Raw genomic sequence first — 27,509 nt, forward strand, 5'->3', positions numbered from 1 at the left:
CGAGGTGGGAGCAGGGGTTCCTGCTGGCGCGCTGTTCAGAATGGAGAAGTGCAGACTGGTGGTCTGCGGGTCCTGTGTGGGGACCGGGGTGCAGCTGCTCAGTGGCCATGGCTTTCCTTTTGGGGTGACAGAGTGTTTTGGAACAGCAGAGAGGTGGTGGTCGCCCCACACTGTAAACACTTTGGACGAGCCGGGCATGGTGGTGCACGCTTGTAATCCCCGCGCTTGGGAGGCGGAGACGGGAGGATCGCACAGGTTCGAAGCCAGCCTCAGCTACTTAGTGAGGCTCTCAGCAACTTAGTGAGACCCTGTTTCCAAATAAAATATAAAATAGGTCTGGGAGTATAGCCCGGAGGTAGAAAGCCCCTGGGTTCCACCAAAAAAATAAAAAAAATAAAAATAAATAAATACTTTGGGTGGCACTGTACCTTTGAAAGAGTTAATTTTATGCTGTGCCAACCTCACCTTCAACAACAAAGCTGGTCACTTTGAAAGGCCAGTACCCGTGTTGACAAGTGCTCCGGATGCCACACTAATTAGACATATAGATGCCCTCCTCCCCACCCAGTCGTCCCCACATCTCTCCACGGAGCCGGTCGCCTGGTGGAGGAGCCGAGAGTCATTTTGGGAGCACGGATGACGGCTCGACCTCTCGTCAGTCTCACCTCGTGTCACATAGCCGCCGCATAGATTTTTGCAGAACTCCAGCCTTTCATCGGTGATAGGGATTTCCTGGGTGCCGGGGTCTCCAGTGTCCCTGGAGTGAGTCCGTCCCACGCCAAGCCCCTTGTGAGAGGGGAACCATTAAGAAAACCCAGGATGCTCCCAGGTGCACCCGCCCCTTTGTAGAAATGCCGGGTGCTCTCCTGTGGTCTCCTGGTTTTGAAGAGAAAAGGAAAGAGGCTTATTGGTGCCGAGGAAGCGCGAGGTTCTTCACGCGCATGCTCCGCTTGCTGCCCAGCCCGACTCTCGTACCCCTGTTCTTCAGGATGCATCCGTCTGGCTGCCCTTGCAGCCCATCCACCCACAGGTCCACACTGGCGCTGTCTTTCAGCCAGGCTTAGGCCTGGGGCCCGTTGCGGCCGCTCTCCACCTTCCTGGCCTCGAGCAGCTCCCGAGCCTCAGTGTCCACACTTTGATGGCAGCAGGGGTGCCCAGCCCGGTGCCAGGCACGGGGTGGGGCGAGTCTAATGTCCCTGACACTCCTCACCACTGCTGGGTATCTGCCCCATAATGTTGTAACCCACTTATCTACCGATGGCCGCCTCGCCTGGTCCCATGGTTCGGCAAGTATGAATTGCGTGGCTATAAGCACGGATGTGCAGGCGTCACCACGGCAGTCCGGTTTCAGTTCTTTTGGGTAGATGTGTGGGAGTGGTGCAGCTGGGTCACATGGGAGGCTCATTCTCTTGGAAGATGATGTTTTACTTTGAGCGCTTAGCTCTGAGCTCAGCCTGGAAGCTGGGGAATGGATGTCTCGTGATCTCCACCAGTGCTCCTGCAGCGGGCGCCGGGGGCCTGGCGGGCACAGGCAGCCTGCAGACGTTGACCCTGGCTGGCCTCCCGTTGCGCCCGTGGGGACCACGGTGAGCGTCACTCCCCCACACCGGCCAGCCTGAGGCGGCACAGGTAGAGGGTATGGCTGGTGCCGGCGGGCTCCTGAAGGGGGCGGTGGATGGTGTGGGCAGTGAGTGCCCCTGGCAGGGTGTAGGAGGTGACTGTGGAACTGAACAGGAGCGACATGGGTGTGGTGTGGGGAGGGGGTGACATGCTCTCACCAGGTCACGCCTTTCAGGGTGAGTGAGGCTACCGCGGCAGGACACACAGGGGATCTCAGAGCAGTGACCTCGACTCTGGAGACTTGGGGGTCCTCGGCCAAGTGCGATGGCAGAGGAGTCCAGTTCCTACAAGTGGTGCTGAGACTCCATCAGTTCACCCACCAAGGCCCCCGGCACCATTCCCAGGCCCAGGAAGCGCTTGGGTGTCACGTTACTGCCCGCAGGGTGAGGCTGCCAGGGCCCCCTGCTGCTGGCTGCGTGGCCCTGGTGCCTGTCCTGGCCCCAGCACCCAGGCGGCTGCTCACGGCAGACCTGGCAACAGAGATGAGGTGGGCTTGAACCCGTGTTGGGGACAATAGCAGAGCAGGTGGAAAGGAGGTGCTCAGAGAGTAGACTTGGTGACCCTTGGGGTCGATGGGGTGAGGCGGAGGGAGATCTTGTGTCTGAACCTGCTGGCTTTGGACAGGGGGAGAGGAAGTGGCAGGTGTGAGCTGAGTCTGCGGCTGCAGGCCCCAGGTCAGGAGCTGGTCAGTGAGAGACATCTGAGCCAGAGATGGTGACGTGGTACTTGGCCCCAAGGAAGGGGAGAGCCAGCTGTGAGCTGTGGCTGTCTTGAGGGAGAGGATACGGGTGAAGTCCCGCAGGCTCCTCTGGGTGTCTGGGGGTTGGGAAGTGAGGAGCTTTCCACGGAAGAGACTGCAAGACAAGAATGTCAGAAAAAACCAGACGAGTCTCCACAGAGATATAAACGACCCACGGCAGGCTGATCCAAGAGCAGGTGTGAACTACCAGCCAAATACGGCGGTCTAGAAGCTGGTGACCTTCCTGAGCTACTAGAAGTTTCTGTAGCACATAGGAGCAGAAGGCAAGCCACGTGTTGAGGAATCATGGGTGGGGTAGCAAGCTCCAGACTCGGTTGCTTCCATCAGACCTGGTTACATCACGAGAGCCCTGAGTCAGAAATGAGAGCCTTTGAGTCCCTGCTGCCCGGGCCGCCCCAGCTCACGAGCACTGCCGTGATCGGTGTGTAGGCGTGTGCCGCGCGCGTGCCGGGGACCCCTCCCGCTTGACTCCTGCAGATTTTGATAAAAGACACGCGAAGATCTTCCGCTCCTCCAGGTTCCTAGCTGGGGTTTGTTAAGGATTTGAGTTAGCAGCTCTTTCAGGAGCGTCTCAGAATCCCTTCCCTTTTGTTAATTAATCCTAAGCCGTCGCCGCCTTTTGTCCGATAGATAAACTCCAAGTCAGTTCTCCGCTAACCTCTCTCCTCCAGCACCCGGAGTTAATAGGCGTTTGCATTGACCTCATCTGTTCTTTGAGATCTGAATTGGTAATTACCTTCGTAAAGCCCCCCCCCCCACCCGCTTTTCCTTTGCAAGGCAATTTATTGGGATAAGGGTATAATAACTAAGGGAAAATCATGAGGACAGTCAGACTGATCTGGTTTCAGGACTCAGACGCTCCTCCAGAGGCTGGCTGCCACGTAGGAGCCGCAGTGTGTCCGCCAGGGCCTCTGTGTGCCCTGTTTCCTTCCGAAGGCCACTCAGTGCTTGTTCACGCATCTGTTGGCCAGCCGAGATGGCGTCACATGCGCCTGCCAGGCCCCCTGGGGAGCCATGGCGGCAGCACCCTAGAACCGAACCTATGGCCCCTGCTCTGGGACCAGCAGCCCCTGCCCGTTGTTGCTGGTGCTGCCCATGGTCCTGGACACTGGCCGAGGGTGTCTGCGCTCTCCTAGGAGCTCACGGCTCAAGTCAGAAGCTTGAGTCATTTGGGTTTGAAAGTCCTGCGAGGTTGACCAAGGTGGTTGTGGTGGGGGTGAGGCTCCTGGCCCTGCGCTAAGGCTGTGGAGGAGCTGGGTGTCCTTGTCTCTGGGTTGGCCGGGCCCTCAGGACACCTTCCTTATTTCCATAGCTGCTGCCTCACCGCAGGGGGAGGCTGTCCTAAAGTGTTGAGAAAGGATGGTCTTTGGTTTAAAAAATTATATTTTTGGACTTGGGAGGCTGAGACAGGAGGTCTGCAGGTTTGAGGCCAAGCTCAACAATGTAGACCCTGTTTCAAAATACAAAGGGCTAGGTATAGACTGGAGATAGAGTTCTGGGTTCAATCCTTAGTACACGAACACACAAAACATGTTGTTTTTTTAATGAAAGTATGTTTTCTATTTTATACAAATTTTTTATTGAAAATAAACGGTATATATTTAAACTGTATTTGGTGCCCTCTCCCCCCTCCCACCAATGATTGTCCAGGGTAACCATGCCATAGTCATACTTTTACACATATTCAGATGTAGCCCCTCGTTAATCAAGTTCAGCCTTCCTCCTCTCCTATCTTTCCATTCAAACTTTGCTGAGATTTCCCCTCCATTATCTGGAGTCCCACTGGTATCCCCTATGTCCCCTAGTTTGGGCATATTAGAGAAAACTTATGTCCCTTCTCCTTCTGTGCCTGGCTGATCTCACTTAACATAACTCCAGGACTTTCCATCTTCTTGTGAATGACATGGTTTTGTTCTTTTTTTTCTTTTTTTTCTTTCTTTCTTTTTTTTTTTTTTTGGTGGTACTGGGGTTCCTGGAAGCCCTTCTACCTCCGGGCTACACTCCCAGACCTATTTTTACATTTTTATTTGGAAACAGGGTCTCCTAAGCCAGCGCGCGCGGCTGGCTTCGAACCTGCGCGATCCTCCTGTCTCTGCCTCCCAAGCGCGGGGATCACAAGCATGCGCCACCACGCCCGGCAGGTTTTGTTCTTTATAGCTGAATAGAATTCCATTGTGTGTATTTCCCACAGTTTTGCTATCCATTCATCTGTTGATGGTGATCTGGGTTGGTTCCATATTTTGGCTATTACAAATTGTGCTGCTATGAACATAGGTATGCATATGTTGCTGTACTTCTCTGAATTCAACCCCTTTGGAAAGATACCCAGGAGTGGTATAGCTGGATCATATGGTGGATCTATTCCCACCTTTCTTAGGAATCTCCACACAGATCTCCATAGTTGCTGAACTAGTTTGCATTCCCACCAACAGTGTAAAAGAGTTCCTCTTTCCCCACATCCTCGCCAGCATTTGTTGTTTGATTTCTTTATGCTTGCTACTCTGACTGGGGTTAGATGGAATCTCAGTGTAGTTTTGATTTGCATGTCCCTGATGGCCAGTGATGAAGAACATCTTTTCATGTATCTATTGGCCCTTTGTATCTCTTCTTTTGTGAAGTGTCTATTCAGTTCATTTGCCCATTTCTTGATTGGGTTGTTTGTTTGTTTGTTTGTTTTGGTGGTACTGGGGTTCCTGGAAGCCCTTCTACCTCTGGGCTACACTCCCAGACCTATTTTATACTTTTTTATTTGGAAACAGGGTCTCTTAAGCCAGCATGGTTGGCTTTGAACCTGTGCCATCCTCCTGTCTCGGCCTCCCAAGCACGGGGATTACAACCGTGCGCCACCACGCCTGGTGGGTTGTTTGTTTTGCTAGTGTAGAGTCTTTTGAGCTCTTTGTATATTCTGGATATTAGCCCCATATCAGAGTGGTAGCTGGTAAAGATCTTCTCCCATTCTGTAGGCTTCCTCTTTAGGTTATTGATGGTTTCCTTTGATGAGAAGAAACTTTTTAGTTTGATGTTATTCCACTTGTTTATTCTTGCTTTAATTTCCTGAGCTTTGGAGGTTTTGTTGAGAAAGTTACTACCTGTGCCAATATGTTGTAGTGTTGAGCCTATGCTCTCCTCTACTAACTTCACAGTCTCAGGTCTAATTTCCAAGTCTTTGATCCATCTTGAGTTGATTCCTGTGTTTGGTGAGATATAGGGGTTTAGATTCATCTTTTTACAAATGGTTAGCCAGTTCTCCCAGAACCACTTGTTGAAAAGGCTGTCTTTTCTCCAGTGAATGTGTTTGGCCCCTTTGTCAAAGATTAATTGACTAAAGATGTGTGGATTTGTTTCTGTATCTTCTATTCTAATCCATTGGTCAGTGTACCTGTTATTGTGCCAGTACCATGCTGTTTTTACTACTATTGCTCTGTAGTATAGTTTGAAGTCTGGGATTGTGATGCGTCCTGCATGTTTCTTATTGCTGAGAATTGCCTTGGCTATTCTGGGTCTTTTCTTTCTCCATATAAAGTTCATGATTAATTTTTCTAAGTCTCTGAAGAATGTCGCTGGTATTTTAATGGGAATTGCATTGAATCTATAGATCACTTTTGGCAGAATGGCCATTTTGATGATATTTATTCTGCCTATCCATGAGCACGGGAGATCTTTCCATCTTCCAAGGTCTTCTTCTATTTCTTTCTTTAATGTTTTATAGTTTTTGTTGTAGAGGTCTTTTACATCTTGGGTTAGGTTTATTCCTAGGTATTTTATTGGTTTTGAGGTTCTAGTGAATGGAATTGTTTTCTTTGTTTCTTTCATTGTGGAATCATTGTTGGCGTAAAGAAAAGCCACTGATTTCTTTAGGTTGGTTTTGTATCCTGGCACAACATCTTTTAAGTCATGGTAAGACGTGTAGTGTAGGATCCACACTGTAAGCATTTAAAGTCAGCCCAGTGACGCTGCGTGTGTGTGCAGGCCACCACGAAGCCACCCCACCTGTCGGGCTCGCGCTTCCTAGTCAACCCTCTTTCTCCCAACTTTTGCAGTGGTGGCAGGCTGGGTAGACTTTGATTATTCTTTTTTTTTTTTTGGTGGTACTGGAGTTCCTGGAAGCCCTTCTACCTCCGGGCTACACCAGACCTATTTTATATTTTTGAAACAGGGTCTCTTATGCCAGCGCGGCTGGCTTCGAACCTGCGCGATCCTCCTGTCTCCGCCTCCCAAGCGCGGGGATTACAAGCGTGCGCCACCACGCCCGGCACTTTGATTATTCTTCATTCATTAAATATTTATTGTACGCCTTTGTATTAAGAACTGGACTCAGCCTGGGAATACAGACCAAACGAGCTAGGTACTGTGTGTAAGGAACTCAGCTTCTCATGAGGAGTTTAGTGGGCTGGGACCTGGGCGCGGGATGGAGTGCAGGCGGCAGGCTGGCATCTCTGTTGCCTTCGCTTGGGTTTTCCTTTGAGCAGGAGACTGGGTGTTTCAGTCATTCTCAATTTCATCTGGACTCCGTCGGCCCAGCGCAGTGCAATTTGCACTTACAGAGTGATAGGCCTTAAGCTCAAGGCGAGTGGTGTCACACGGCACAGTGGCTGTCCTCAGAGGGCTGGGGAGGGCTGCCGCGCCCCTCTGTCCAGGCTGGTGCAGAGAACGTCTTCACCTCCAGACCCCTGGCTGCCGGACGTGGCCTCGGGGCAGTAGCAGGGCAGGGGCCAGGCTTCCTTTTTTACTCTCTCTGGACATCTGGTGGCCTTTGGAGCTTGCGTCTGCCCGCTCCGCGCCCCATGCTCCCTCTCTCTGCCCCTCTGAGGCTCTGCTCCGGCCAGGTTTAGGTATTGCTGTCTCTGTCGCAGCCATGTGACACCGTTGAACACACAGTTACACCAGGGACAGCAGGGCCGGGAGCTGGTCTCTGCTGCTGCTCGCGAGCCCTGTCGCCTGGGGTGAGCCGTGCAGTCTCTGAGCCTCAGCGCATCTGTCAAACTGGGCTAAGATTTACCTTGGGTGTTTTGTGAGTGGAGGTAATGTATGCAAGCACCCGGACACTGTGAGCGCCCGGCAGAGGCCGCAGATGATATTTTATCTTGCTCCTCGGCAGGGGGAAAAGCGCGAGGGCTACGAGCCCGGGCTCAGAGTGAAGTACACCGGGTTCCCTGCGCTCCCGGGCCAGCCGGTTATGGACTGCGAGATACTGAAGCACCTCATCAGCTCCCGTGAGCCTCGACTCCCTGGTCTGGGCGTTAGGGATGAGCAGCCCCCTGGACGGTCAGGCAGCTCAGCCGAGTGCAGGGTACGTCCATGGATGTGCAGCCAGTGCTGAGTGGCCAGCAGGCTGCTTGCCATTCTTGCTTGTGGTAATATGGCTTCTTCTTGCTCTGGTTTCAAAACTCAGAATCCAGAGCTTCCTCGTACCCATCCTCCTGTTGTTGATTAAACAGGGCAGGGACTTCTAGAACAGGAGCCAGCCCACTGGCTCCTTAGCCTGTTTTCTCTGGCTCCAAGAGGGTGCAGAGGGGATGCCGCAGTGGGTGACGCAGCGCCCTGCAGTTCCTCGGCTCACCACAGGGTGCCGCCCTTCTTTGCAGAATGCCCAGCCGCACCCCAAGGGGGTCCTGTCCAGGGGGCCTGTGCAGAGAGAAGAGCCATCATTTAATTTTTTTTTTTAGCCCCTGTTACACGCAGTGCTAGATTGTGTTTGGATTTGCGGAGTGAGAGGCACTACTTCCTTCCTTACTGTAACTAAATGGTTTGGGTGAGATTCCAGAGAAGTTCTGGCATTATCTCCGAGATAATGCTTTATTTCAGACACAGCACTCTTTTTTCCCTTTGCCCATCATACTTGGAGGCAGAGCTCTGCAGGACCACACCAGGGCAGGGCGTGGTTCCTCTAGAGTTGGACGACAGAGGGTGGGGTTTGGACAGCAGGCCAGCAAATGCTTGTGGAGGGCCCTGCTGTGCCCAAGCAGTGCTCCCAGTGTGGGGAGACCGCCGGGGGTGGTGGAAACGCAGTGATAAGGAGCCAGGCATCTGAAGCCAAACTCACCTCCGTGCGATTTTAGGTCTTAGGCATTAGGGAACAAAAGAAGAACTGCAGAGTGGGCAGGTTCGGCTCCCTCCCGGGCTCCCCACCTTCCAGTTAGATCTGCGTAGAGCAGGGACTCCATTTTGCTCCGGCCCTCCAGAGTCAGCGTTGGAGCAGGTACACGTGTGTCTGCAAGGCCTGTGCAGGGCATGGCCTCTTCCAGGCTTGGGGTAACCTTGGGGATCCCCCACCCCATGCCCCAGGATAATAAGGATACGCTGCCCATCCCGGAACCCTGCCCTGTGTCACACCCGCAAAGCCCCTTTGTGCGCACACGTGGTCACACACTTGCAGGCTGTGGGGATGGGGGCCTGGGGATCTTGTGGGGTGGGGTGTCTGCCTGATAGCGGAATCTTGTGCGCCAGTGGCTTCGTAATTAGTTTACCTTAAGAGAAAATTGGACTAGTGCACAAAGATGTGTGTACACGGTCCTTTGGCATAGCATTATCGATCATACCAGAATTATTAGAAGCAACATAACTGTCCGCTAATAGGGAATTAATTCAATAGATGATGATATGGCCATCTGATGAATGACCAGTAAAAATGAAGATCTAGAAGGACATTTATGAATGGGAAAAGATATCTATGACTTGAGAAGTAGAGGGCGTCATGAAACACAGCAAAGGTCACGAGCCTGCTCTTATACAGAAAATACCTTTGCTTTTATCATCGGGTGTGGTGGCACACGCTTGTAATCCCCCAGGACTTGGGAGGCTGAGACAGGAGGATTGTAGGTTTGCAGCCAGCCTCAGCTACACAGTGAGGCCCTTTGCAACTCAGTGAGACCCTGTTTCAAAATAAAGAATAAAAAATAGGGGTTGGGAGTGTAGCTCAGAAGTAGAATACCCCTGGGTTCCATCCCTAGTACTGCCAAAACAAAACAAAACAAAAACCTTTATTAGCATGCTTTGAAGAGTCCAGGGAACAGACAAGATGTTAGCCGGGCTGAATTTCACGTTGGGGGAAGATAGGCAATTTCTCTTCCTTTGGCTTTCCTGTTTCTTCATATTTTGACAGTGAAAAGGCCTGAATCGTATAAAGAACCCCCTCCTGTGGAGGAGAATACTCAGGATCCAGTGCAGCGTGGGCCTCTGAGGGCTGCGCTCCCTGGTAGGATTTTTGTTCAGAGGGCGTCCTTAGCCCCCAGGGAAGGCAGTGGCCCACGGTGCCTGCTGCGGGCAGTTTTCCAGAGTCCCGGGCCACCTAGCTGGCTGTCCATGGCTGTGGGGCACCTCCCCACCCACCTGCCCTGGGAGAGAAGAAAAGGGAGGCTTGCAGATGGAGTGGAGGGCTTCTCCAGACCCGCTGCGGCAGGACACCCTGTGCCCTTTTTCTTTGGACCTGGCTTTCAAGCTCTCTCTTTCTTGGTTAGAATTTTTTGTCATTCCGCTTTTATACTCTTTTCTTTTTCTGTGTTTTTTTCAGCTGTATGTAACAGTTCCCATATCATACCGGTGGCTGTGACCTTTCCTCCGTGGTGGTTGTAACTTAAAACCAGGCCCCTCTCCTCCTGCGGAGCCTGAGGCTGCCTCCTATGATAGTGACCACAGGCAGGTGGGGAGGGGACTGGCTGCCGCCCTGGCCTGGCCTCTCAGCGCTCCTCTCCCTTGCAAAACTCCGCTAGGTTCCCCTGCAGATGTAGGGGCTGCTGCCAGCCTTCTATCAGGAATCCCATGGTCTTTTTCTTGTGTGATAGGAAAGATAACACATTTGCAATTAAGAATTTGGTGGTGTCTTCGCTGCAGCGATAATAAGGAGAGCTTCGCGCAGCCCTTTGGCAGGGCCCCGCGGGGCAGGCAGAAGCAGTATTTTTGCTTCACAGAGGCAGAGCAGAGGCTCGAGGTGTTAAGTGCTACATCGGAGCTACATAGAGGGCGAGTTTCTGCGTTAGACTGAGGCCTGGGTCTCCGGCTCCCCTGGCCAGTGCTGCCAGACGTCTGTGTGTTTGTCATTGTGATCAGAGAGGCCCCAGGAGGTCCGCACAGGTGTGTGGAGGACCGTCCAGGGCCTGCTGTCCTTGTGATAACTCCCTCCAGCTCTGACGGCACCGGGTTTTACCTCCTCCACCTAGCGAGTGAGCAGAGGCTCAGCGAGGAAGAGGAAGCTGTCCCGCCGCACATCGCTGGCGTGCTTGTGCCCGGCTCCCCTCACGCGACGCACTCCCTGTGGGCGGGGTGTGGTGTGGACTGCCGTGACCACCTGACCACGCGTGCCCTTGCACGTCATCACGGGCGCCCAGACGAGCTACCGTAGAGGCCTGCAGGACGAGAGCACGAGGCGTCTTTGTTAGTTGTCGTCATCAGAACATAACCCCTTCCCATTAGGCATCGCCGGTCAATTCAGCAACTATCGCAAGGGCCAAATTATACACTCAATTGCCTTAGCGCTCCTGCTTTTGGGGGCATTGGTTGACAGCCAGGGGGTCATATGCCAATAGACCCAAAGAAATTTATATGTTTTGGCCAGTGTATTAAAACAAACGAGACTGTCAGTTTAATTTATTAGAGTGATTTCTTCGACTCCGAGGCTCGGAAGCAGTCTGCGCAGCCGACTGAAGCCGTGCGGGTCACAGATGTTTCTTTGCTGTGCCTGTTCCCGTGTTCTTGTTGCCTCTCTTTCGGAAGAGAGATTCTTTGCAGAGCACATGTTTGCAGAGCACATGAACCACGGCCTCGGCCTCTGCTCGGTATACGGGCTCGTCTCTAGTTACCACCCACAGCTTCCCCTGGTTGACCTGCTGCAGCCTGGACACCTCCCCACCCCTGATGCCCTGCTCTGTGGAGGGGCTCGGGCTCCTCACACAGCCCCAGGCTGGAACCCCCGGGAGCCCCCGACTCCTCCGTTTCCCAATGGAAAGTGTTGGTCTCTATCGCAGCTCTGAGAATGTGCACACCCACGGAGTGAGCCTCGCAGCCACAGCAGCTGCAGAGAGCCCGGGCTGAGCTGAAAGAGCCTCTGTGCTCACAGAACTCAGTCCCCTTGGGGAGAGTGCGGATACGGGTTCTGATCAGAGAGACCAAGTGTGGTGCCAGGGCTGGGCAGGGCTCCCTGGGTCATCTCTGCCTGAGAAGCGGATGGGCTTGAGTTCTGCCTAGAGTAGTGAGTTCTGTCTGAGATCTGGGAGTTTGGAGTGCCTCGGAGCCAGCCGAAGGGGCAGCTGTATGCACAGGTCTAGAGCGCAAAGCTGAGATGGGGGCTGACTCTTGAGAGGATGCCCTGGCGCTTTCCGGGCAGACAGTGGGCCAGGGCAGAGGGGGTAACCTGAGCCGCCATTGGGACCTTGGGAGAGCTCTGGGAGCTGGAGGGCTGTGTGTGCTTTGCAGGCTGTAGAGTGTGGGACATGTCACGAAAGATGTGATGGAGAGGCGGGGCTGGGGCAGGTTGCGGAGACTCTTTTACACCTGTTAAGAAATAAGGTCTTGAGGGCTGGGCGGTGGCTCAGTGCTGTGAGTGTTCTTGTCTCACTTGCAAAGGGTCCTACCCTCAGCACTGCAGACAAAACAAAATAGATATTAAAAAGTCAAACAATAAGAAGTAGAATACTGGTAAAAGTAGTAGGTAAAAAAAAAGAAAAAGCAAGAAATATGGTCTTTGTCCTAAAGGGTATCTGTAGCTCCTGAAAGGTTTTTAGTAATCAAATATTATAATCAGTTTTGTACTTTAGCTCAGCCACTTTGCTGATGAAGTGAAGGATGGGTTTGATGAGTCATTAATCACTCACTCACCAGGGTCGTGCGCACTGTGCTAAGCCCGTGTTAAATGCCATGAGACAAAGGTCGGTATCGTGGAGCCAGTGGCTTGAGTGAATTGGTTTTCTGGGGGTCAGACCCATCAGCATAAGGGTGGAATGCAGGATGGCAATTTTAATGGCACACATGTGCACAGATGTTGGTAGCACAGCAGAAGGAAAGCTCGCTCAGACTGGGGCTAGGACCCCAAGATGAGATCATGTGAAGTTTTAAAAAAGCCGTGGGGGCAAATGGGTGGTCCATAGGAATTGTGTTCTAACTGAAGTGACAGAAAGAACAAAAGCGTGGGGTGTGTGAGGAGCAGTTGTGACGAGATCACACAGCAGCTTGTTACTCACAGGCGGAAGTGAGGAGGGGTCTGAGCTCGGAGCATGTCCCCAGCCTAAGAAAAATGGAAGGTAGCTCAGCTTTGCATTTTAGCGGGACTGGCCGCTGTGGGAGAATAGGTCTGCAAGCAAGAGATGGAGAATCCCTTCGTGACAAGACAGGAAACCAAACCAAACAAAAACCTTGTTAGGGATAGAAGTGAACTTCCTCAAATGGACAGCAGGTATCTACGGAAAACTTACTGCTGACATCATACTTTATGGTGACAGACTGAGAGCTTTCCTCCTGAGATAAGGAATAAGACAAGGATTCTATTTTTGCTATTACAGAAAGTTCTAGTCAAGGCAGCTGAGCCAGGAAATGAAATATGCAGTACCCAGCTTCCAAAGGAAGAAGCAAAATGACCTCCATTTGTAGATGTCATGGTCTTGTGGATAGAAAAACCTAGTAATTCACTGAAGCACTACTGGAACTAATACATGAGTTGTACAGAGTTGCAGGATACCAGCTGTTTTTATAAAATTAGTTGTATTTTTTGTGCATTTACAATGAACAGCCAGGAAATATTAAGAACATTATTTTTATATAGTATTAAAATTATTAAGAGTTTACTTAACCAAAAGAAGTATAGGACTTGTGTACTAATTGCCATAAAGCATTTCTGGAAGAAGTTAAAGAAGACCTATGTAAATGGAAAGGCATACCATGTTCATGGCTTGGAAGACTGAGTATTGTCAAGTGGTGATACCACCCAGGTGGATGTGTAGATTCTGTCCATTCCTTCTCAAAGCCCCATCTGGCTTCTGCACAAATGAACAAGCTGCTCTATGTTTTTCTAGTATGAATTTCTGGGAGAATGGCCTTACCTAGCTGTAGGTACTTAACACATAGTTGACATGTGTGAGACATGATGCTGTCCAAGGCCTTGGTTTAATCTTTTTATATGAATTAGTTAGTCTGTAAGAAGCCTGTACATGACATCAATAAATAGATGAGGAAGTGGGAAATAAACAGTCGGTGGTTATACAACTGGGGCAGGCAAATAGGATTCCAGAGTCATCTGGGCCTCCAGCTCCATCATAGCCATAGCCCTAGGAAACACCGCTGCCTTCCTAAAGACAGAGGCAGCAGGAGCTGGCTGTGTGCCGTGGGGAGTGGAGGACTCTGGACACCCCATGGAGGTGCTCAGTGGGTGGCTGGCTTCACAGCAGGCCCAGAGCTGGCATTTCTACAGGACATGTCTACAGTGGACATGTCTACAGGACCAGCGGACAGCCATGTCCAGGTTGCAGGAATTAAGAGGGTGCTATGGTTTGAACTGTGTCTCCTCTGGATCCAGAGGTCAGACTTCTCATTCTCAGTCCCTTTGAATGCGATCTTATTTGGAGATAGTCCTATATGAAGTGTCTAGTTAATGTGATGTCATTAGGTAATTCTGTATGTCTGGTGTCCTCTTAAAAAGGGGGTATTTGGACAAAACGAACATACAGGGAGAACGCCGCGGGAACGGGGAGACTTTTGATAAGCCCACGATAGAGGCCTCAGAAGGAACGAGCCCTATCCACACCTTGGTCTCAGATTTCCAGCCTCTGGGGCTGTGAGACAATCAATATGTTTTGTTTTAGCCACTCAGTTTGTGGTCCTTTATTTATGGCAGCCCTAGCAAAGCACTGAGAGGAAGGAAGGGTGTTCAGTAGGAGGGATTACCAACAGTGTTAGATTCACCAGGGGATGGAACCAGACCCGTCTGGGAGGTCTGAGTCAGCCTGGGTCCTGACATCACAGCCTCCACAGGCGACTGAGGCTGGGCTGACGTGGCCGAGCCATCCCCCCACTGAGTCACCCTCTGGCCCCCTCAAACAGGGCAGTGGCAGGGGCCTTCTTGGGCTCTGTGTCCTTCCTCTGCTGTCGATCTTTCCCTCCCATATCTGTTCCTTTGCGATTGATTTTTTTGGACCTAAATATGGGAGCTCGATGAGTCCCTGGTAAATGTCATCTTGCTGGTTTGGGTTCTGCGTATCAGCTAGTAGAAGGCGCTCACAGTTTTAGCTCTGCTGTGTTTCAGGAGAGATTTGAGATTTCCCTACAGACCTGTGTTGTCCACAGAATTTAAAGCACACTTACTTCTTTTCCCCTTGGCTAATTCACCAGGAAAGATGGTGCCACTGGGCTGGCTCTAAGGGGCAGAGCGGAGGTGGTCTGGTCACAAGCCTCCCTGGGCCCTGGGCCCCAGGACCCTGGAAGCCCTGCTCCTCCTAATGCTCCCTGCCCCCTCCCTGAGCCCCACTTGCCCCTGGACCTGGGGGCCACCTGCCTAGTCTGTGCACCCTCCCTTCCCCCTCCCTGAGCCCCGCTTGCCCCTGGGCCTGGGGGCCACCTGCCTAGTCTGTGCACCCTCCTCCTTCACGTGCTTGGCGCCCTCTCCTCTCTGCTCCAGTTACCACCTGATGTTACCAAGGCTGCTCCAGGACAACCCCTTAGATCCAGTGCATGCCGACCCCGGTGGACTTGGGTTCAGCTCCTTATCTGTCATTTGAGGATGAGGACACAGGTGTGTGTTGTCAGTGTGCTGATGACACAAGGTGGCCTAGATAGAGGACATGGGCGATGGCGCCCGGCGCATGCGCGCCCTCAATGGGGCTCCCCGTTATGCACGTGGCGCCGACTTCCCAGCAGACAGCTGCCCGTTGCCTCACTGTGCCTCGTCACTGCACAGCAGCCACCGATGCCCAGCTTCAGCCCAGCACCCCTCCTGCTTCTTGTTCTCATCCCTGTACTGGATTTTAAGCGGTGTCATGCACACACACAAATTGCACCAGTGTGCGGTGTGTTGATGGAGTTGTCTCAAGCAGGCTCCTCAGGGGTCATAGTTGTGCTTCCTCTCCTGGGTCAAGTTGAACAAAAACTTGGAGGAGAGCTGCAGGGAATTGCTACATATCTTCCAGGTGCTGTGGAAGATGACTTACATACATTCTAATCTGCACCGCAACCTTGTATGGTAGAGACCGGATCCCCACTTTACATGCGAGGAACAGAAGCTTGATCTGCCATGCCGGGGATCACAGGTATTCTCATTCCTGTTTGAGATCCCAAGGTGTTTGTGCTTGCTTTTGAGCTTCTGGGCTGCGAGCTGGGGCCACACTGACCGGGCTGGTGGGGCCCGTTGCTGTTGTCTGCAGGAGCTACAGGAGATTGGGGGCAGCGTTAATGCTCAGCAGCGTGGCCGTTCCACACTCCTCCCGCCACATCTATTACATTGGCTCCACAAGACAAGCAAATGGCAGATGAAGATGGAGAAGACTTACCTGGGCTCCTTTTTTTTTTTTTTTTTTTTTTTTTTACTGCTTTAGATGTGATGGGCTTAACAAGAAAACCACCCCAAATGGGTTAGCTCCTTCAGGAAACGTAATCAACCAAACATGTCTGTAAATAGTGTCTGTAAATTAACAATTTGCAATCCCAATAACGTACGAACAGATTGCAACAATAAATAGAAAACCTGAGCCCAGAAATGAGAATCGTTTCATCCAAGTTGCTCATGGTGCTGTTTATCTCGTGTGTCTTTGGTGCGTCTGTGGCAAGGTGAGCACCGGCTTTGTTGGGTATGGTTTTGCATAAGTTGCCTGAAGCAAGGTAGCCGGGAGGTGGACAGCTGAAGGGAAAGCCTGTCTGGGGCGGCTCATGGGCCTGGGGTCAGGGACACACAGGGCTTTTGTGAGACAGGCTGGGCACGCCAGCCCTCGGGTGCGCTGCCTCTCCCAGCATGGGGTGCCTCAAAGCAGCTCTGGGCAGTAAAAAGCAGAGGACAAGAGGGTGGTCTTAGCTGCTTTCGGATCGTGAGTGGATCGTGAGTCCATAAAGGTCAGTAGGAATTTTCTCTTGTGGGACAGCGGAGGGCTTGGCATAGCAAAGAGCGCAGGATAGCCGGGCAGAGTGCAGAACGGGGCGCGCAAGTCGAGTGAAGCGTGGTTTATTCCTACGGATGGTGAGTGGGAGTGACTCTGAAAGCGGAAAAAGACGCGAGGGGCGTGTTCTGGTCCACAGGGTCCACGTGCTAGGAACAAAAGATACAGAGCTCAGCGCACTCCAGTGGCCTCGGCCCTCCTGCCCCGCCCGCTCAGCTTCCCGGGTCACACGCTTTGCCCTGTTGGTGTGGCCCAGTGCCTGGCCACTGAGGACAGGCCCATGATGGCAGAGTCGTGGCTGTGTCGTCACTGCTGTGCTCCCGGGACCTGGGCCAGCACGGGGCACATGGTAGGATCACGATCCACGCCCCCTGGGCAGGGGAGTAGCTGCATGGCTGCCGTTGCTCTCCCCTCTGTTGGTGTTTTCCTGGGGGTGGGTTGTTGATCGCCCACAGTCCATGCCTGGGCGGCCCCTGGGCGTGTGCCTGGCCTGGTGTGGACTCCATGCCCTTCTCCTGGTGCTGCTACAACATACTCCGCAGTGGCCACTGCCTGGGTTTCGGGGACCTCTTTTACAATTTAATTCTCTGTGGTTTATTCTGAGAAGCCAGTGAAAGCATGCAAATAAAAATGCCTTCGATACTATAAGGTTTTGGGGGTTAAGCCGGGCTGTCTATTGATGTAATTATGCTCTTTTAGGTTGGGGTGATATTTGCACTTAAGATAAAAGTAACCCTAATAATAATGTTAGTGAGTTCTGATTTCAACTCCGATTTCTCATCTTTTTGCCCTGGAGTTATCAATTAATAAATAAATGTTATGACTACTTTCTGACAAAGAAATTGAAACAGGGCTTCTTGTCTGACACAGACGGCTTATCTGCGCAACGTTAGCCAGGGCGGCGCGCTGTCTCCCATGACTATTGATCACGCCTCCCGCTTCGTTCCTGGAAGAAGGTATCAGCTGAGAAATCTCAACGTTTATGAGATGTGACATTCTGCCTGTGTCCAGAGAGCCTGTGCTCTCTGCTTTCAATAAAGTAATTCATTTAAATATATATTAAATAAGAGGTACACAGCATTATTGACAGCGGAGAGAGATTCAGACCGAAAAGATGTTCTTGTTCCAGGAGACGCTGCTCTCTCCTGTGCTCTCTGCACACGCTCAGCCCCTGGGGTGGGGGCGCAGGAGGGTGGCGTCGCCGGAGTGAGGCAGGACCCAGCAGGGACAGAGTGAGCGTCCAGCTGTTTAACACCGCAGGGGAGGGCGAGACGCCCCGCCGAGAAACGAGAAAGGAATGGAAAGAGCTGATAACCTGGAGGGAAGCCTCTTGACTGAACCCCTGTGTAACTGGGACTTTCACATAGTTAATTAGTGATTATTCTCAAAGTCATAGTGCCAAACAAGCGACTTATCCTCGTTTTTTCTCTCTAGGGAAACTGAGGCTCATAGCCATCGTGTAATAAAGTGCCAGGTAATAGAGCTTAATGACGACGGAGCAGGTAGTTTCAGAGCCTGGCAGTGGGGAGCGAGAAGCAGCTTGTGAATTACCATCCAGGATGCAGGACTGAGGAGGCAAAAGCCTGTTATCAAGGTGGGATGAATGTTTCTACAGGAAAATTTAAAACTCAAGTTAATTATAAAATATCACAGTTTAAACATTTAAAAATAACAGGTAGTTTTCAGGGTCATGCTCTTTGAAATGGAGGCCTGCCCTGGCTTGAGTATGAGTTGCGTGAAAAGGTGCGCTCAGAGGCAGAAGCCCACGTCCGTCTCTGTGTCCCTACACACAGGGAGCCCATGGCCGCACCTTTCTAGAGTGTGGAGAGGAGGCGTCCGTTCTTCACCGTGCCCTGCCTGGATTCTGCTCTTGCCTGAGGGGCAGACAGGTGTCCTCTGGCCTGCAGGACTCCACGGCCCACAGCGCCTGGGCCTCAGCTCCGCACCAACGAAGAACTGAGGAGCCAGCCAAGAAAGTGCTGCCGCATCTCACAACGCTTTAAATACCGAATATCCCCAAACTCCCTCCTTGAGAACTCTTGGCTGTGAAGATTCAGCTAGGTTCTTGGAGACGCCACGGCTCTTCAGTCGGATCGGACCGACTGTATTATATGCCAGGCTGTCTGCTAGAACTCGAACACGCATTCTGTTATGTAACATAATAATTACTGCGTTTAGGTGATGGTTTGAGACCAGGAGAGGCAATAAAGATGGGAGGACAGAAAGGGCAGTGGCATGCAGTTATAATCAAGAAAGCCCAGTAAGGCCGTGCTTTGATTTCTCCTTGCCAGCAAAAGGGCATAGGCAATCAGAGGGAACAAGATTTAAAAGGAGACCAGAGTACCTCTCTGAGTTAAAAACAGGCAAACATTTCATGCAGTGGACATACAGCACAACCCAGAGCATGAGGTGGCTTCTGAGCCCTGAAATTTCACTGGTGGCAGGGACTTTAGCACGGGCCACCACAACAACAGCAACAGGAGCAACCATGACAATAAGAACAGCCAACCAAATCTGCAGGGAATGAAACGAAGGTGTGGTGTAGGACCACGCCGGGCTCGCCTGAGATGGGCAGATGGTTCTGCATCAGAGAGCTCGCCGTGCTCCGTGTCCTATTAGCAGGTTAATTGAGGGAAAATCTACAAACTGAAATAGTTAGAGAAAAAGATCAGTAAAATCTATTTAGTTACAATGAAATGGCTCTTTGTAAACTCAGGCTGCGAAGGAGCGTTCTAGGCTCGCGAAGGGTGTCCTAGCCATCCCCAGCGAAGGCGCTGCTTGGGGGTGAGCCCTTGAAAGCTTGCCTTCCCAATCCCACACAGGCCAAGGGCATCATCACCGCGGCTGCCTGGAGTCGTCCCAGGCCCAGCCTGTGCAAGAGGGAGGATAAGGACACACAACCTACTGAATTAGAGTCGAGTCAACAGAACCAACTGCATCTGTGGATGCGCGGACTTATGGAAAAGACGAGAGGCATTATGAACATACTCTTAGAATTAGTGAGAGAGCTCAGCTTGTCTTGATTCGAGATAAAAATTAATAGCACTCCTCTGTATCGGTAAAAACCAATTAGAAAACACAATGTGAGATATTTTCATTCACAAGCCATTAATACTCTAAGGTACCCTGGACACAAAAAGCTAACTCTGTATGCAAGGCCTTTATGAAGCGTACTACAGAAGGATCAGCTCACAAAACATAAAAGTAGTGTGGGAGAGGGGTGTCAGAAGTCAAGGAGAAAATAACCTTTGCAAAACTTTCTCGTACATGGGGCCGGCACATTTGATATACAAAGGGGACAAGTGTAGGATGCCATCCACAAGAACAGCACGAGGTCGTCTAAATGTGCAGACCCAAGAGGCGCCATGTTCAACATGTTAGAAGGTTGCCCAGGAGACCATCGTCAAGACAGAGAGGGCTGTCTTAAGCATGGCAGACACGCTCACCCCGAGAAGAAAAGGCTGGCCAATTCGATGACATGCACCTTTTACAAAATTCCACAAAGATGACTGAGAAAAATGTGAGAGGCAGGGGCATGTCTGTTACACGCTAGGCATATTTCTGTCTGTGTGATGAGCCCCAAATCAAGTACAGTTAGATGGAGGGAGAATCCCTGGAAAGAAAGAAGCTGTATCCCACACATCTGTCTAACAAAGGATTGGTCCTTAGCGTGAGACTACTTTATTGCTGCAAGTAAAATAACACTAATGTGGCTAAGCTGAAGTCCAAGCCTCAGCAGGGCTCTCTGCCCCTGCCAAATGCAGAGAAGAATCTCTGCTGGGTGGGGGAGTGCGGGGTGTCGGGGGCACCGTAGCTAGAGAGATGACAGGGGCCTGCAGGGAGGAAGTGGTCTGGGAGCGGGGCGGCTGCCCCGAGCTGGGAGCTGCTGCGCAGTCAGTCCAGACGTCCTGTCCCACGCGGGACCACGGGAGGAGTAGCCTCTCTGGTGGGCATGGCACACGGAGCCTCGGGCTTTCCTGCGAGGGCACCGGGGCCGCCACCAGCACCCGGGGCCACCAGCTGCCTGTCAAATCAGACCGACAGTGGCCTCTCCTGTTTGGGGGGTTTTCTTCTGGAATATTGCAGTGAAAGAAGAAAGTTGGAAAATGTCACTGTTGTGTACCTACAATGTTCAATTCTTGGCACTAGGAAAACAGAAAATTAAAACTCCCCCCCCACCCCCCCGTGAGTATGTGCGCATGTGCCGTGTGTGTGTGTCTGTGTACACGCTCATGAGTGTGTACATGTGCATGTGTGCTCACTGCAGCACTTGTGTGGGTGCCTGTGTATCCATGTGTGTGTGCCTGTGCGTGCACCCATGTGTGCATGTGTGCCCATGTGTGTGTGAGTGTGTGTGCGCACATGATGTGGTGTTTTTGAGGACACGTCTTCAAATGCAAACTCGGGGAGCTATTTTTAGGCACCCTTCCTCCCAACAGTGCTGTTTAAAGATTCAGCTCAGGCTGCTAATAGGTATATTTATAACCATTCTGTCGACGGCCCCAGCATGAACGCCGCTGCGATGATGCTATTCTCGGAGGCAGTTGCCATGGTTACCATTAACCCTTTTGCTGTGGAGGAGCCTATCCGGTCGGAGGCTTTGTTCCCCCCCAGGGTGCTCAGTAGCGGTTGAAGGCATAAGTGTACTCTGAAGTAGAAATAAAAATGGAGTGCATTCTTATGCTTAAGTAATGAACAAACTAGGAAAAAATGGGCAGCAATGGTAATTATTATCAGTAGAGGTTTCCCCTCTTGCTCTTAAGAGAATAAAGGTAGCTCTGTAGCCATGGCCCAGGATTGACGTGTGCAGAGCATCGTTTGAATCTGAGCATAGACAAATGCATGAAGAAGACACAGTCTCCTACAACGCACGGCTGCTGCCTCACTACCCATGGCGTCTCTAACTGAGCAGCTTAGCTAGCCACTTAAAAATCTAAGTATTTCCTTCTGATACTTGTTCATTAGCCGAGGACGCCACTGCAGCCAGCTCTGGAGCCTGCAGCCCCGAGCGAGGTTCAGTCCTGATTTATCCAAAGGACATGTTTATGTACAAGGTCGGGGATGCAGACCTTGGACCAGCGTGTGTGCAGGGTGGACTTCTCCAGTGCCGCCCCCTCCGCTTGCTTTCATCGTGATAACTGTCTTTGGTTCTCCTGCCCAGAAGCAGCTTATAGTTGGAAGAGGAATTAAACATTTTAGCATGAAGAATAAAGAAAGTATTATAAAAAGATAGCAGAAATGTTCTTTAGAAACGGAGAGGAGTGGGATTGAGGATGCATAGTGCGTGTGGGTAGAGGAAGCAGAGTCCTGGCTGAGGACAGCTGTGATCACGAGGCCTTTTGGGCCGTGCCGGCGGCCATGGCGGTGCCGGGGCCGGGAGGGAGCTGGCGTGGCCCTGCAAGGCCGAGAACGCCACTCTGACCCTTGCTTTCTGGCGAAAGCCGTGGAAGGGTTTTGGGCAGAGTCAGTGGGGTCCAGCTTTTGTTTCATGGGGCTGGTCTGTGAATCCGGTGGCAAGAGCCAGGAGGCAGACAGAGAAGGATGTGTGAAGCGTTTCTGGTGGAACCCGAGACGCACGGACGTTTGCTTTCTTAATTGGCACCTAAGAGGATGGGGTTTCGAACCCATCTCTCGTCCATCGGTCGGTGCGTACCAGCGACGTTTCTGTTCTCTTGGTCAATGTGTGCCTGGAGGAGCCACGCACGCACGGAGTGTGCACTGAACCATCGAGCCTCACTCCTTAGAGGCCTCACCCCGGGGGCGGCGTGCAGCTCTGGGATGAGCAGTCTGGCAAATTAATAAAGGTGGACAGAGTGGTGCACGGTTCAGATGAGGGTCTGCTGCTGGGATGGGTTGTCTGGGGTGCGGGTCCAGCATGCTCTGTATGTTTCCTTAAGGATCCTTGTTTGTTTATTTTTTTGGTCCTGGAGATTGAACTCAGGGGCATTATACTTCTGAGCCACACCCCCAGGCCTTTTTATTTTGAAACAGCATCTCACTAGGTTGCTGCTTGTGGTCTCCAGCCTGCAGTCCTCCTGTCTTGGCCTCCCAAGTACTGAGATTACAGGCGTTCATAACCCAGCTTCAGGACTTGGTCTCAGTGACTCTGTACTCTGCTCCTAGAGGGGACCTTTGCTTCTGATAGGTACCGTGAGTGTTGCGTGGATGAACAGGTGAAAGCAAAATTCAGGAGAGATTCATGGCTTTCGCTGGAGTGGACTCTTAAAACAATTTATTAAAATCATTTGATCTAAAGCCGGGCGTGGTGGGCACGCTTGTCATCCCAGCAGTCGGGAGGCTGAGACCGGAGGAGCCGGATTCGTGGCCAGTCTCGGTTACTTAGTGAGGCCCTTCACAACTTAGTGACACCCTGTTTCAAAATAAAGAATAAAAAACAGGGCAGGGAGTGGGTCGAATTCTCCTGGGTTCCATCCTCAGACCCACCAAAAATAAAAAATTTATTTGATCTATACCTGCAAATTACAAAGATTAACACAGCGATCGTGTGTGTCTTCCACTAGCCTAAGGGATGGGTGCTTTGAACCCTTGAAGCCTGTGTGCCCCAGGACCCCACAGGGGCCTTTCCAGGGGCCAGCAGACTCACCTGTGCTTACCGTGCCTGGCTGTGTGGCCCCCGAGCACCGCCTCTCGGGGACCCCTACGTCGGCCGCAGTTAGGCTTTGTGTCGGCTGATGGAGTGGACTGGCTTGGAATGTGGAGACCAGCCTCCAAGACAAAGTCAGGCACACCTTTGTGAGAAGCCGCGAGGTTGCCGAGAAGCCCATCGCGGCCCGGCCGGGCCTGGGAAGGGGCCCAGCTCGGGGTGTGGTCGGGGTGCACAGGGCAGGTGAGCAGAGTAAGGAGGACTCCTGGGCAGCTCGGTGGTGGAAGGCTCGCCTGGCATGCTCGTGGGCACAGGCCCAGCCCTGGTGCCGCCAGGAAGGAGAACAGGACACTCTTGGGTTCTCTGCAGGCCCAGCGGTCTGTAAAGAGATTCCACACTGCGCGTCCCCGTGAAATAATCATGGCGGATGCTGTTCTTACTCTCAGAGAAAGCAGAGCCTTGGGGTCTGCTCTCACGGGGCTTTCGTCAGCCGCATCTCCCGATGTCCCCGAGAGCTGCGGGTTTCCAAGAACCGGAGGCAACTCTGGGCTCTCCAGTGAGCACCGGCTTCGAGACAGAATGCCGTGCGCTCCGCCGACTCACATTTATTTGTAAATAAATTAGATGAGTCAGACTCTCCAATATTGTTTTTCTTACCACAAGAGAAAAAGCAGCATATTCTTTAATAAATTTATTGTTATCCAGTAAATCTTACTGCTGAGCATGCCCGTCGACGGCGACTGGTTATACACCAACTTTGGACCATGAACCTGTGGAGCGCCTTCTGGAAAATTAAAGAACACAGCAGTGTTTTCTCAAAAATGTTTTATTTTTTAAAAAGGGTAGGGGTGAGTGCCCGTCGTGGTGGCGCACACTCATAATCCCAGCATTCGGGAGGCTGAGACAGGAAGATCGCAGTCTGCAGACAGCCTCAGCTACTGAGTGAGGCCCTCTGCAAGTCAGGGAGACCCTGTTTCAAAATAAAGAATAAAAAAACAGGGCTGAGGGTGTCGCTCAAGGTACAGTGCTCTTGAGTTCCATCCCTAGCACCACAAAAGGAAATAAATAAATACATACATGGGTAGGGGTGAGATGAGTTTCCATTCTTCCTTCTTTAAAGGGTTGTCTAAGTTATGCAGTACCAGTTACCCGGGCACAAGGGGGCTGGATCACCAAGCGAGGAAACCGAGGCAGGGTCTTAGCAACAGTCCAGCTTTTTGTCAGTGCCGTTATATAGGTTTGTTGAATGAAGATGCCGTTGTAAAGATGTCATGCGGTGCCGAGCCCAGTGGCATACCCCTGTAATCGTAGGACTCGGGAGGCTGAGACGGGAGGGTCACAGGTTTGCAGCCAGCCTTAGCGACTTAGCGAGACCCTGTTTTCAACAAGAAATAAAAAGGGCTGGGGTGTAGCTCAGAGGTAGAATGCCCCTGGGTTCATTCCCCAGTACAACAACCACGACAACAAATGGAATGCAATTAAAAAAGAAAGAAAACGATAGAAACGAAGATGAGGGCGCAGCGTCCCAGTGCTCCGGGAGCGCCTCATACCCTGCCCGCTCTCCACCAGCCGTGGGCGACTGCGCCGGAGACCTGCGTGCCGCCCCGTGTCAGCCGCGCCCGAGGGCCCCGACTCCCGGCTCCTGCTCACCGGGCGCCGCGCGGCCTCCGAGCCCGAGCGCTCGTGGGAGGTGGGGCGGGCGCCAGCGGCAGCGCCGACCATCACTCTGCCGCATCGATCCTGCTCAGGACGCTGAGCGAGCACCACTGCCGTCCTTTAAAGTTTTCCATGACCTCAAATTAGAAACTGTACCCATGGAGAAATAGCTGTGCGTCCCTCCATCCTCTCGGCTCCCGGCAACCTCTAATTGACTTTTCTGCCTCTCTGATTTGCTGGTTCTAGATGTTTCTTATATGCGCAACCGTGCAACATTAGTCCTCGTGTGTCTGGCTTATTTTACTCAGCACCGTGTCTTGGAGGCTTATCTCTGCTATAGCACGTATCAGAACTCCATTCTTTTTTCTGGCTGTATGATAGTCCATTACACACATGCAGCACACTTGGTGTATCCATTCATCCATTGATGGACTTGGTTCTACTTTTGGTCTACTGCCAATAATGCTGCAGTGAACACTGGCCAAGTCCCTGTTTTGGGGGGTAGAGGCTAGCCAGCTCCCTGAGGGCTCACCCAGCCTTCCTACATCGCTTGCAGGGAACGCACAAAGCTGCCAGTTTCTCCGTGTTCACCAGCATCCGTCCTTTGCTGCTTCTGTGCTGTTGCCGTTCTGACAGGTGGGGACGGCACCTCCCTGCACTTGGGATTCTTGTTTCCCAGTGACTGAGGCTGCTGTATATCTCTTCACATGCTGGCTAGCCATTGTATATCTCTGGAAAAAAGTCAGGTCTTTGTCCAGTTTCTCCTACTCTGATCCCTTTTTAAATATTTGGTGCATTGCAATTTTGCATCATATTGGAGCATCGAGTGACAGAAAATCCATTCACACAACTCTTCGCCCATGTTGGAGCTGGGTTGTTTATCTTTTTTGTTTCTGAGTTCTGGGAGTTCTATGTTCTAAATGTTAAAACCGTATCTGATAAATAACCTATACATATTTAATCCCATTTCATAGATTATATTTCCATTTTCTTGATTATGTCCTTTAGTGCATAAAAGTTTTTAATTCTGATAAATTCCATAGATCTGGCTCATCTTGTATTTTGGGCGTGTAAGAATCCATTGACAAGTTGGAAGTCATGGAGATTTATCCCTATGTTTCCTTCTAAGAGTTTGGTCTTCTAAGGTTTTAGCCAGTACACGTAGAGCATTGATTCGGTTTGAGTTAATTTTTTATATAGTTTGAAGTTAGGGTCGTTTCAGTCCTTTGCATGTGGGGATCCAGTTGTCTCAGTACCGTTTGCTGAAGAGATGGTTTCTTCCTGGTGCAGAGCTTGGCGTCCTCATCAGAGTCCACTGGCTGGAGCTGTAGGCATGTGTTCTTGACCTCCGGTCCTGTCTCACGGCTGCATCCTCCCCAGGACCACCCCATTTTGGATACTGTGGCTTTGGACTTATATTTGAAGTTGAGAAGTGTGAGCCCTCCAGCTTTGGTCTTTTTTCAATGTCGTTTTTGGTATTTGGCTTCTCTTACAATTCTATAAGAAGCTGAGGATCCGTTTTTGCACTTTTGAAAAAACGCTGTTAGAATTTTGATAGAGATTGTGTTGAATCTTTAGTTTGCTTTTGGTAGTGTTACCGTCTTAACAATATTAAGTCTAATCCAGGAACATGGATGCCTTTCCATTTATTTAGGTCTTCTTTAATTTCGTTAGCAATGTTTTAAATGTTTTAGTGTACAAGTCATTTATTTCTTTGGTTAAATTTAATTTTAGGTATTTTATTCTCTTATATGCCATTATAAATGGAATTGCTTTCTTAATTTTCCTTGAAGATTGCTCATTGCTATGTGCAGAAATAAAACTGATTAGCTGAGCATGGTAGTGCGTGCTGGTAATTCTAGTGCTTGGGAGGCTGAGACAAGAGAATCCCATGTTTGAGGCCATCCTCGGCAACTTAGACCCTCAGCCACTTAGCAAGACCCATTTCAAATTAAAAAAAAATTAAAAGATCTGAGGGTGTAGCTCAGAGACAGAATGCTCTTGGGTTCAATACCCAATGCCAAAATAAAACAGTAACAGAAATACAACTGATTTTCTTGCGCCCATCTCACATCCTGAACCTTTGCTAAATTTGTTAATTAGCTCTGGCATCTCTGTTGGATAAACGTTTTACTGGTGCACCATAATCGTCCATGGTAGTGAGCTCCACGCTGACGCACTGATCTATGCACACAACAGTACTGAATCCGCTTCCTTCTCCATACCTTTCTCCTCCTTCTGCCCCCAGTCTCGTTTCCCCGCTGGTCTCTTTCCATGAGGCCCGTTTTCTTTTCTTTTTTCCTTCTGGTCTCCATAGATGAGAGGAAACAAGCGGGCCGCGATTTCCCGAGTGACTGACCTCCCTCAGCGCGGCGTCCCCCGGTGCCGTTTATTTCCCTGCGGGTGGTGTGATTTCATTCCTCTGTCTGGCCGAGTACACTCCGTTCCGTGCATAGACCGCATTTTATCTGTACATTAATGTCTTGTCGGGGACCCAGGCGGGTTCCACAGCTTGGCTTTGGGAATTGCGCTGCTGTAACCATGGGCGCAGCGCGTCGCTGGAGTGGGCTTTTTTTGGAAAGATTCCAAGGAGTGGTGTAGCTAGGAACGGACCCACCATCTGACCCGGGGGCTTCTCGTGTGTCCTGTGGGGTTTCCTATGTATAGGATCGTGTCATCTCTGAATATGGTTTTATTTTTGTTCCAATTTGGATGTCTTTTTCTTATCTAATTGCATTGGCTAGGACTTCAAGTTCAGTGTTGAATGGTAGCGAGGAAAGCACCCACGCCGTCTGTCTTTGTT

General features: G+C 51.2%; 1 protein-coding gene across 5 annotated transcripts in view; it reads left to right on the forward strand.

The window, feature by feature from the left end:
• The window catches only part of TRAPPC9 (trafficking protein particle complex subunit 9), a gene marked incomplete at both ends in the record, with an annotated part of 503,715 nt that overhangs the window by 201,132 nt on the left and 275,074 nt on the right, over positions 1–27,509 (forward strand). The gene's annotated exons all lie outside the window — the stretch shown is intronic.

The sequence above is a fragment of the Muscardinus avellanarius genome, assembly GCF_963383645.1.
Source record: "Muscardinus avellanarius genome assembly, chromosome: 4".
NCBI lineage: Eukaryota > Metazoa > Chordata > Mammalia > Rodentia > Gliridae > Muscardinus > Muscardinus avellanarius.